This window comes from Mastomys coucha, unplaced genomic scaffold (assembly GCF_008632895.1).
Source record: "Mastomys coucha isolate ucsf_1 unplaced genomic scaffold, UCSF_Mcou_1 pScaffold21, whole genome shotgun sequence".
Classification (NCBI taxonomy): Eukaryota; Metazoa; Chordata; class Mammalia; order Rodentia; family Muridae; genus Mastomys; species Mastomys coucha.
The window spans coordinates 9,099,975-9,109,095 of NW_022196904.1; the positions used below are offsets into that span (position 1 = coordinate 9,099,975).

The following is a 9,121-nucleotide window of genomic DNA, read 5'->3' on the forward strand; positions in this document are numbered from 1 at the left end:
AAAAAAAAAAAAAAAAAAAACAACAAAAAAAAACCTCCCAACCCCACAGTTACACAATGGAGTACTACTCACCCATAAAAACAATGACTTCATAAGATTCACAGGTAAATGGATGGAACTAGAAAATATCCTGAGTAAGATAACCCAATCACAAAAGAACACACATGGTATGTACTCACTGATAAGTGGATACTAGGAAAAAAAGTTTGGAATAGCTGCAATACAACTCGTAGACCATATGAATCCCAAGAAGAAAGAAGACCAAAGTGTGGATGCTTCGGTCCTACTTAGAAGGGGGAACAAAATAATTATGGAAGGCAGAGGGAGGGGTGAATCTGGCAGAGAGGTAGGGGGGGAAGGAAAAGAGGGGACAGGATCAGGTGTGGGGGGAGATAGGGAAGAAGTACAGAGAGTCAGAAAATAGAACAAATGTGTGTACAGTGGAGGATGGAGAGCTGGGGGTAGCCACTAGAAAGTCTCAGATGTCAGGACCCAACAGCGATGACTTTAGCTAAAAATAGCCAACAAAGGGGAGAGAGAGCCTGTAGAGACCATATCCAAAGGTTAGGTTGAGGGATGGGGCCACCCACCCATCTCAAAAATATTACCCCAGAATTGTTCTTGTCTAAAGGAAATGCCTGTCTCTTTGCTCTACTTTGTCTCAAACTAACTCTAGCAATCTGTACTTATCTTCAGGGTGCTTCTCATTGTTTGCCTTGTTCATTCTTTAAACGTGTCTAGGTTGTGCTCCCTCTACTAGCTGTTTCTCTATAACTGTCCTCATAAAACTGCCTCTTACCCTCTCTTTTTCTCTTTGTCTGAACTGCTATCTTAGTAGATTCCCTTTCCTCCCCCTTCTTATGAGAATTGGCCATACCTTATTCTGTCAGGTCTCTCTCTAATTTTTCACTTAGCCACTCAATTAGACATCACTTTCAAACATGAGTGCATCCTTCTACAAACTAAATTTCTATCATGGTTTGAGATTAAAGATTAATATTAAGGGAAGTTCTGCAGTTGAGCCAGAGGAATTAAATGTGTGTGCTAAGGGCTGAACCACAAATAGAAACAATTTTTTTCAGTAAATAACACAATCTCGGGGTTTACAGTGTGATACAATATCTTACAGCATAGAAGACAATGAGTACTGAGAGAAATATTAGTCGATGGATATAGAAAGTTGTTAAAAGTCAATTTTATACTATGTCCATTTAACAGAGGAAAAGTAACAGGTTCTTTCTTAGGGTCTGTGACCTGTCTTGTCATGGGTTCTTGGCCTAATAATGGTGCCAGGCATGGTTTTCAACTTGTTGAGCAGGACTTAAATCCATATTTCAACATCTAATTGGATATCTGTAAGCAAATATACTTCAGTATATGATGATCTTTACATTAGAAGCATTTTGAATGAACATAGAGATATCTTAGTATCATGGAATTGTTTAGCCAGCATTATGATAGCTGTAACAACTGACAATTGCTTAATTGACAGAGTCAACTACTTGCTTAATAACACCTGGTCATGAGTGAATCTAATGTTCAGTAATGGACGAAGAATATATGAGCAGCACACATATGACCATGTAAAATTATCTTTTTCTACAGCAGGGAGAATGGTTTTTGAGAGAAGATTTATTATTAGTGATGAGAATAAAGGGGCAAAATGTGTTGAAGCATGTGTCTAGGAATGTAAATATGTTGATTATCCATACCCTTGGATCGTCAAATATTGTGGCATAGATAACAAGTATAATTGAATTTGAATAGGAGAGAACAAGGTGTAGACAAGGATCAAGATGGGTTTTGTGGCTCTTTCTTCAGGGAAGACTTTGAGGGAATGCTGGGCACTGTGAATGTACTTGTGTATATAGAGAATGCTAACCACAGAGACATTGGCCAAAACCATGAGGCTCAAATACAGACCATCACTCAAGCAAAGAAAGGAAAGATTTAGTAGAATTACAGCATTGCTGAAAGCAAATGTTGAACACTACCCCAACTTGATTTTCTTAGTAAAATTTTTGTTATTATGAGAACCAATTACTTGTATGTCCTGATGTTTACAAGCAGATGCACATGCCAGCTGAGTGTGTAGAACCTGACCATGTACTTGGAGAGTGAGTGTGCAAGCTTCATCCACCCGGAGTGTCTGGAGCTGATTGTGATTGCTTGGAAGTAGTTCAAAGGCAGGTGCAATGCAGAGAAACACCCTGGGACACTTGGTTACTGTAAAGAGTAAGTTTTCATAAGAGGCCATTCAGGTGCTACTGCAACCCCAGCTGTATCATTATGTGAGGAATTACTCTTGAGATAATAACCAAGGAATTGGCTAAAGTCAGATGCTTTAAAATATGGTCTTTAGGTATCAATCTTTTTCCAGTAATTACAGACATGGCATAATGCAGGAAAATTGACCAATTGCCAAGCATCCCCTCAACAACTGTGTGAGAAAAGAACCAAATCCCCATTGGCAAGTTCTCAGAAGCCATGTTCCTTTCACCTGAGATAAACTAATTTAAGTACATTAGTACACCCAGGAAGAAAACATTTAAATGTGTATTAAGTTATCATAGCTTAAATAGTATCATTATCTCACCATTTTTTTGCAAATTTTCCACAATAAAAATTCCTAGAAAGTTTTTATCTGCGCATGGTGCATACTGATAGTGAGATCTGTCATACTTTTGTTAGATAGTTAACAAACTTTAATGTTAGTGGCCCTTGTGTAGCCTCAGATTTTCAAACTCATCACCATAAATAAAAATGTATCATATATATATATACATATATATATATATATAAATATATACATATACATATACACATATATATACACACACATATACATACATATATACATATACATATACATATGTTGTCATTGCAAGTCTCATTCTTTCGCCATCTGTTGATCTCTGGTGTTAGATGCTCTTGCTGTCTCTGACTAGAGCTTGTTCCTTTCATGGGTCTGTAAGCCTGTGTCAGTACTTCTGGGAGATCAGCTCTCCTCTGGTATACCCCGGATGCAGATGGCTGTGGATCAGTTGTCCGCCCTGAGTCCTGGGGTCAGAGCACACCCTGGAGACAGGCTCTCTCCTTGTGGGAAAGGTGCAGAGAGGGCTGTGGGTCTGTTGTCCCTCCTAGGTGTGGTCTGAGGTAGAAATGATCCTGACCAGGCTGCTCTGCAACTTGTGAGGCCTGTGCCTCCCGGCTGGTCCCGCCATAGAAAGTCACTGGAGAGAAAATGGAGGATCTTACCTGAGTCCCTGGGTTAGAGCACTCCCTGAAGGCAGGCTCTCCACTTTCAGGGAAGGGGCAGAGAGGGTTGCCAATCCACTGCTGAGTTTTTGTTTTTTTAAGACAGGGTTTCTCTGTATAGCCCTGGCTGTCCTGGAATTCACTCTGTAGACCAGACTGGCCTCAAACTCAGTAAATCTGCCTGCCTCTGCCTCTCCCAAGTGCTGGGATTCACAAGTCTCATTCTTGAAAAGATTATTCTCTAAAGAAATAGTTGCATGTATACCACAGTATCAATGTGATAGCCCCACCTTAGATGATAATAATTAAATGGATCTTGAAAATGTGATATATTAGGACTGGAGCAATAGCTCATCAGTTAAGAGCATTTGCTGTTCTTGTAGAGAACTCAATAGAAATGGTATTATGAAACTTGTAAATATATATATGTGGAATTTATTATATTATACACAATAACACAGATTCAGGAAGAGAAATATGGCATAATCTCTTTCATTTGCAGTACTAAGCTTTTAATATATATTTATGAGAGTGTGGCTATAGGGCTTAAAATTAGAAAGATAATCTGAAGACAGGGAAAGAAGGGAGAAGTGGGGATGGGTCAATAGCACACACATGTAAAGTAAGAGCAGCAAAGCAGCTGTTGGAGATAGAACAGTGCAAGGGGGAGGGCAGAGAGGGAGAAGAAAGTCATCATTAATAACTAACTAATGTTTGTAAAACAAAGCAAGTAGTGTTCATTGCTTAGTACATAAAGTAGGCTTGCTCGGCTGCATTATCAATGGAGTGCTACAGATAACAGGTGTAAATGACACAGGCTTACAGCAATTGGTGTTAAATATATCAGAGTCACAGTGATCAACTAGTCTTCTTTCTGTGAATAAAAAAAAACCATAAAGATTATACTATGGTTTACTATAGTGGTGATGGTGGTGATTGGAATGGGAGGAGCAATGATAGTGGTGCTGGTGGTGGTGGTGCTGCTGCTGCTGGTGATGGTAGTGGTGGTGGTGGTGATGGTGATAGTGGTGTGTGTGTGTGTGTGTGTGTGTGTGTGTGTGTGTGCGCGCGCGCGCGCGCACGCACATGCTGAGGATATCATAGTACTAGCAGCTCCTGATAGATTTATTCTGAGAAAGTCTAAACCTTGTATTATGGCAATGACAATAGGAATGGAGAATTCTGAATATACTCCTGTAATCTCAAAAATGGGAGACACAAATGTTCACTCACACTTACTATTGGTGTGCCTCACACATGACAAGTGAAGAAATACATCTGCAAGCCTAGGTGGAGTTTTTACAGGAAAAAAGTCAGTAAGTCCAAAAGACCATCTTATCTCAAGTTATATAATCCATTAAGATACAAACATCATGCTCCAACATATCATGCATTAGCAATTGTGGGAGTGAGAAAAGGTTGTAAATATGAATTCCCAGTCTTCACATTTTCTCTAATGCTTTTTTCTAAATTGTTCTCCAATAGATACTTCTAACTTTTATGAATGAATTGAGTGTACTAATATCAACAAAAGACTTAAATCCTTACTATAATACAGCTACTCAAACAAACAAATAAAGGCGAAGAAAGCCTGTCGCCAGAGACACAAACACATTTGAGCAAGATGAATAGAAAGGATAAATATGTCTAAAGATAGACTGGTATAAATCAAGTTTGAAATGTTAGCAAGATAGATCTAACACTCAGTTGAACAGAGTCAGTAGTTATACTCCAATGGCTAGAGTTTAAAACTCTTTGACTTTGATAAAGTTGGAAGAAGACATAATAGAGAAAAGGGAGATAAAAAGGGTAGAGGGAGAGGGCTAGAGACAAGCTATGAGAGTTAATGTTTGTTGTTAACGTCTTTGAAAAAAGGAAGACCCATCCCAGACCATTTCCTTAACCAGCTAAGGAACATCTCTGTCCTGAGACAGGATGTGTTATTCCTTGACAAAGATCTGAGAGGGAAAGACCAGGAAGATCAAAGATGTGTGTGTGTGTGTGTGTGTGTGTGTGTGTGAGAGAGAGAGAGAGAGAGAGAGAGAGAGAGAGAGAGAGAGAGAGAAAGAGAGAAAGAGAGAGGAGACAGAGACAGAGAGACAGACACAGAGAGGACAGTTGGGCTTAAGATGTTATTTCTTAGGCCAAGTGAACTTATTAAGAAGTACAACATCTTATATTGTCTATTTTCAGTGGAGAAATGAGACTAAGAAAGCATGAAACAAAACAAGCAAAGTTGCACAAGGGGAGCATAGAATATCTTAAAGATCTCACATACTGTGTGATAACTCCAATTTTTTCAGGGGGATAAGTCAAGTTCCCAGGAACCACAACCTTAACTCTTTGAGGGCCTGGTTCCGGCCCCAGAGAGAGAGAGAGAGGAGTCAATTGTTCCACACAGAACTAGGTTCTTTTGCTCTTTCATAAGGGCTCCTGTGAAGTCTTGGACCAGTCTAGAGCTCAAGACTTCACTATGGTGCTATCAACATATGCATATGAAGGAGATTCCAGTATAGGAAGGTGTTCCTGATGGTCTCAGTATCAGAAGACACTCAAATTGATTCATTCTCTACCTTTTTCCTACTCATAAAAGTTTATACTAAGTCACATACCTGTTTGATAAAGCTTCTGTGGCTAAGAGCTTTTACAAGGTAGGAAGAGAGCAGTCTAATATGGTGTGTAGAACAAGAAAGAACTGTCAGGTTATTGAACAATGCTGGAAAACAAGATAAGGCAACAGACCCTGTATTCAAACAAGACAGCTCCAATGAATCAGATTTTGTGATAATTAAAGTATTTGGGTTAATATACAGCAGAGGACTGCCAGGTCTGGACTCAGTCAGAGAAGATACACCTAATCCTCAAGAGACTTGAGGCCCCAGTAGTGGGATGGGGCTGGGAGGGTGAGGACATCCTCTTGGACACAGGGTAGGAGGTATGGGATATGGAACAGTCAGAGGGTGGACTGAGAGGAGGATAAAGTCTGTACTGTGAAAGAAATATTAAAGAATGAAAAATGTATTTGGGTTAAGTTATATCATCAGTTGGTAATGAACAATAAGCAATGCATTCAAAAGACTGAGAAATGGGATATATACAGAGAATTAAGATCTAAAACAAAAGACTTCATCAGTAGACAGATGACTCAGTATGAAATTTCAACAATATGGAAGAATGTAATAAAAGGTTCAGATGAGGCTATTCATGTCCCTGCCATACTTCAAAGAAGAATTCTCCATAAACATCCACCTAGCAAAACCAGAATAGTGTCTCTCAGCCTGAGTGTCACAGGGGATTGAGAAGCTGAACCTGTCTGTGGTCATAGTGGATTCGCAGATGGAGAGAAGCACTAAGAAACAGCAGTTCCCAGAATTCCCTGCTACCCTGCTCCATTTGCAGTGCTCTTCGCTTGACTCCAGTCCTTTCCAATCCTTAATGTAGTTTCTGAGGCTCTGAAATTGACAGGACAATCCCTCCCATTACTATTCAAACCCTAAAGTCTCATGAGTTTCAAACTATACCAGAAATGGTCAAAACCACAAGAGTTAACAGTGATCTTTCGCCTTTGAATTTCAATCGAGACTTGCCTTCATAGTTCTCACAGTGAGGTGCTGAGGACAAGAGTAACTGTGTTTTCCCTGCCTTCCCCTAAGCTTTTGCAGAAGGGTATTTATTGTCTCAAACTTTTAGCAAAAAACCTGAGAGTTTCTGTTGCTGTGTTATTTCACACAGGAATTCTGACTCACTATGTGTGTAAGGCATCTTTCATAATATGCAAACCATTCAGTTACACAATAGCTTCTGGTTTAAAGTATTTTCTTTATTTAACAAAAAGATTATTTTTATCTACCTAAAGATTTCAGTAAGTCTTCATTGATCTAACTGCCTGTGATTTTAGATTAATAAGTTTGTGACCTGGAAAGATGTGCCAAAATTTAGGGACACTTGCTGCTCTTATAATGGAGGCAGGTTCTGGAATCTAGCACAAGGCAGAATCCTCTGGGCTCTGTTAGTACCCAAATACATTCACACACACACACACACACACACACACACACACACACACATACACACACACACACATACACACACACACATGCACACACACACACAATTTTAAATAATAAAAATAAATCTTGTAAGAAAGACTAATAACTTTGGACCAACAGAAAATAGTAAGAGTAGAATTTAACCTCCAAAATAGGTGACATGGGGACAGGAGACACCTCTCCTGGACTTCAATGAGTAAGTGGTTCAATGAGTGAGTGTTTACAAAAAGCATTAGTATCTGAGTTCAGATCACACAATCTGTATATTAATGCTGGGGATTTTTGACCACCAAGCTTAGGAAAAAAAAAAAAACAGACAAACACTGGATTCCAACAGAGCTCTTTAAAATATATATGAGAGGGCATCCAACCATTACCTGGCTGCACACAGACACATACACATATAACACAAACTATCTATCTTTCTTTCTCTCTTTCTATGTCTCTCCCATGTCTGTCTGTCTGCCTACCGCTCTGGATGTTTTCATATGTGTGTGTGTGTGTGTGTGTGTGTGTGTGTGTGTGTGTGTGTGTGTGTATGTTTTCATATATAACATATATTATATGTCAAAATGAGTGGAGGCAATGTATCACAAAATAGGAAGGGAAAGTTTAGAATTTGTGGAGGACACTAGTTTGCACAGAGTGGGAAAGGCAGGAGCTAGTCTATCCTTTGCCAGCAGCAAATAGCTCCCATTTCATGTGAAAGCCTGTTCAGGATCTTATTTCAATACTTAGCAATAGTGAGTCTCCCTTATTCCCTTCCACCTGTAGGTGCTCTGATCACCTGGGACTTGTTATAAAGAGAAAATATGCTTCCTGTGTGCTCTGTAAAATTACAGTGGGAAACTGTTGTAGCGAGGGATAGACTCACTCTCTCTTGTTGATATGAGACTCTGCTGTCCAGTTTACAGGTCTATTACTCCTTGGTTTCCCTCCTCAGAGGACCTTCGACTCTCATCTCTAGGTACATGACAGCATCTACATAGGGGACTGAGATTAACTTTTCAACAGCTTTGCTTCAATTGCCTGTAGTGAAAGCATCCAGATTAAGACAGCAAATTCAAAGAAGCATTTATGGGGAGTTGGGAGAAAAACTTTTCTGTGAGTCCGTAGAGTACAGAGGGTGTCACAAGGAGAGCCACACAACTCCCATTCCAGAGATGCTCAAGGCAATTACATGGCTCTGTTTGGATTTGGAAAGACCTGACAGGTTTTCCTCAACACCTAATATCTTGGGAAACTTCAGATTAACCAGCATTAAAGGGCACTAAAATTGGAAACTCCACATACCTTTTATATCTCACTTTTTAAAAGTATTTTTTGAAAATAGATTCTTCTCTTATGTAATATATCCTGATTATAATTTCCACATTGATAGATTATAGTTTCCCCTCTTTCTATTCCCTCCCAGTTCCTCCCACCTCCTCTATCTTCTGGATCTGTTCCTTTTCTGTCTCTCATGAGAAAAGAATGGGATTCTAAGAGAAAATAATAAGGTCAAGCAAAAACTATCCTATGGAAGTTAAATATGGCCACGCAACAGTAGGATAAGAGTCCCAAGACCTGGTACAAGAATCAGAGATCCACTCATTCTTACAGGAGTCCCATAAAACTACAAGCCAATAGCTCTGTCTATAGAGGTCCTGGTGTAGACCCTTGTATGCCCTGTGTTTCTCCTTCAGTCTCTGTGAGCTCATATGTGCCTTTGTTGTGCTTAGTTGATTCAGAGGGCCCTGTTCTCCTGACATTCTCCATCCCTTCTGGCTCTTACAATCTCTCTGCCTCTTCCATGATATTTCCTGAGCAATTTG

At 39.6% G+C, this 9,121-nt stretch overlaps 1 pseudogene; it reads right to left on the reverse strand.

Moving 5' to 3' along the window:
* Positions 1 to 1,589: 1,589 nt before the first annotated feature.
* LOC116104134 lies at positions 1,590 to 2,525 on the reverse strand (annotated as a pseudogene).
* Positions 2,526 to 9,121: the final 6,596 nt, after the last annotated feature.